We start from the raw sequence: 2785 nt of genomic DNA, 5'->3' as shown, positions 1-2785 counted from the left end.
CGTTGTCCCAAAGAAAGACCTTTAAATGCGATAAATAGCCTAAACGTTTTCGTTTATGACTAGTTTACCGTGTTATGACTGTGAACAGGGGGGAAGTCGCGCAAGAGAAATGTCGACCAAAACAATTGCAAGTAAGCCAAAGTCAGTTCCTAAAAGTCAACCCGCAGGTGTTTCCACCACCATCAGACCCTCCACTTCTGTAAGACCTCCATTAAGAATAACTGATGCAAAGAAAACCGCTCGGGTGGGAAAAACTCAGAATGGAAGACCGGCAGCTGTGAAACAGCCCCCGAAGAGGGATATGAAAAAGAATGTGGACAGTAAACTGGTCAGCTTAATTACAAATGAAATTGTATACAGTGGAGCGACTGTGTCATTTGATGACATCGCAGGGCAGGATCTGGCAAAGCAAGCACTTCAAGAAATTGTCATCCTTCCTGCCTTAAGACCTGATCTCTTTACTGGTCTGAGAGCTCCTGCACGTGGCTTGCTTTTATTTGGCCCACCAGGAAATGGGAAGACCATGCTCGCCAAAGCAGTTGCTGCAGAGTCTAATGCAACATTCTTCAACATCAGTGCTGCTAGTTTGACCTCCAAATATGTGGGAGAAGGCGAGAAGCTCGTACGAGCACTCTTTGCAGTTGCAAGAGAGAGACAGCCCTCAGTAATCTTCATCGATGAAGTGGACGGCTTGCTCTGTCAAAGGAGGGAGGGGGAGCACGACGCCTCTCGCCGTTTAAAAACTGAGTTCCTCATTGAGTTTGACGGGTTGCAGTCAGGAAAGGATGACAGAGTACTTGTAATGGGAGCAACGAACAGGCCCCAGGAGCTCGATGAAGCAATATTAAGGCGCTTTGCAAAAAGAGTATATGTGACCTTACCCGATGAGAAGACAAGATTTACGCTGCTGAAAAATCTTTTGGGAACGCACGGGAGTCCACTGAGCCAAGACGAACTGTCCTGTCTTGCAAAAGTGACTGAAGGATATTCAGGGAGCGATTTGACAGCATTAGCCAAAGATGCTGCACTTGGCCCAATAAGAGAGTTGGCACCAGAACAAGTCCGTGTTATAGCTGCTGCTGAGGTGCGCAACATTAAGATAAAAGACTTTGAGGATTCTCTGAAGCAAATCAAACCAACTGTTAGTCCAGCAACTCTTAACATGTACACCAAATAGAACAAAGATTTTGGTGGTCCTTCTTCAATAAATCCAAATCCAGTCAGGCTGGATGAAACAGAGTGCAAAAATAAAGAGCTTCTTCAAGAGAAAGAGCAACAGGAAAAAGAAAAAAAACGTATTCTCCAGGACTTGGAGAGAAGAAATCTACAACTGAACAAATTAATACAATGAAGGACAGAACACCTGAACTGGAAGGAGAAGTATTGGAAAAACGATGTTCAAAGAGGATCAATGAAATGGCGAAAAAACACTCAGAGGTCATTAATGAGATGTTGTTGAACTCAGACAACTTGAAGTGTGAAAACGCTGAAATGCTTGCACAAAAGCAGCAACAAGAGAAAATAAATGAAGACCTGCAGCGTAAGCTTCAAGAAATCACAAGAAGAAATGAGCAGTTAGAAAAGATGCACAAGGAAAAACAACAGCAAAATACAGACAAGTGCAATCTATTAAAAGAAATGGAGCAAAGATGCCAGAAACTTGAGAAGGAAGTTGAAGAAACAACCGATCAGTTGAGAACCCTCATCCTAGAGAAAAAAGTGGTCGTGGAAAAGCTCATGGAAAAGAAGAAAAAACGTTTCCGCTTCTTCTGGAGGAGGGACACTCCTGCTTTTTCTACTCTTTCTATTTTTTCTACTGCTGACGTCACCTCGTCTCCCTCCACCTCTGTTCCATCTTAATTTTCACCTCTCCTCTCCCCTTCTCTCCTAACACTTCTTCCCTCTCTCCTTCATCTTTTTTCACCCCAACCAGTCCCGGCAGTTGACTGCCCCTCGTGAGCCTGGTTCTGCCGGAAGTTTCTGCCCGTTTAAAGGCAGTTTTTCTTCCCCACTGTCGCCTAGTGCTTGCTCAGAGGGGATTGTTGGGGTTTTCTCTTTTCTTTTTTTTTCCCTTCTTATTACCATTTTCCTTTATTTACCGATTTGTTTTGTTTACTTTTCTTTTACGTTGTTTCTTTATTTACTTGTTTAACTTTTTTTCAACTTATGTAATAAACTAATAAACCAATTGAATTTGTCCTCTGCGTATTCTACATCTAATCTTTAAAGAATATTTCCAAAACATTTTCAAACATCACGATCTGTCTTTTGTTTGCTTGTTAAAACCCCGTAAATGGTGAAGTAAAAACCCTGTGATATGGTTTAAAACATCAAAATAGACTAAACAACTAGTCTAAAACTAAGAGACACAGGATAAAGTTGGTGTGAAGGTTTCAGTCTGTGAATGAATCTAAGCACCATCACCTTAACTTTAAATTCATCTCTGTTACCCTCTTTGTGACTGAACTCTGACCGTGAGCACCACAGCCACTGCGCACCAGTCACACGCACTTTAAATCCATCACAGTAAACCAGTTAGTTTACCTCAGTTTGTTTTGCAGCACATTTCACAACATGCAAAAGCATAATGTGCCATGTATAGACTCAAAATCTGATTTAAAAACATGAGGACTGACCTGTAAGCTTTACATTTACAGTTTATCACATACCACTGAGCAGTTCTTACCTGTAATTCTAAGCCCTCTTCTTCCTTTTCTGGTTTAAAACATCAAATTAGACTAAACAACTAGTCTAAAACCAAGAGACACTTAAATATTAAGTTAAA

The 2785-nt window shown here is 41.4% G+C and overlaps 1 pseudogene; it reads left to right on the top strand.

The window, feature by feature from the left end:
• Positions 1 to 109: 109 nt before the first annotated feature.
• On the top strand, positions 110 to 1351 carry LOC146619622 (spastin pseudogene; annotated as a pseudogene).
• The last annotated feature ends 1434 nt before the right edge of the window (positions 1352 to 2785 follow it).

The sequence above is a fragment of the Diplotaxodon limnothrissa genome, linkage group LG14 (genome assembly GCF_057381915.1).
Source record: "Diplotaxodon limnothrissa isolate DT_005_m linkage group LG14, D_limnothrissa_male_GT1.1, whole genome shotgun sequence".
In the NCBI taxonomy this organism is placed as follows: domain Eukaryota; kingdom Metazoa; phylum Chordata; class Actinopteri; order Cichliformes; family Cichlidae; genus Diplotaxodon; species Diplotaxodon limnothrissa.
The sequence above is the reverse complement of the archived record's forward strand: the minus strand, read 5'-3'. Positions and strand labels throughout refer to the sequence as shown.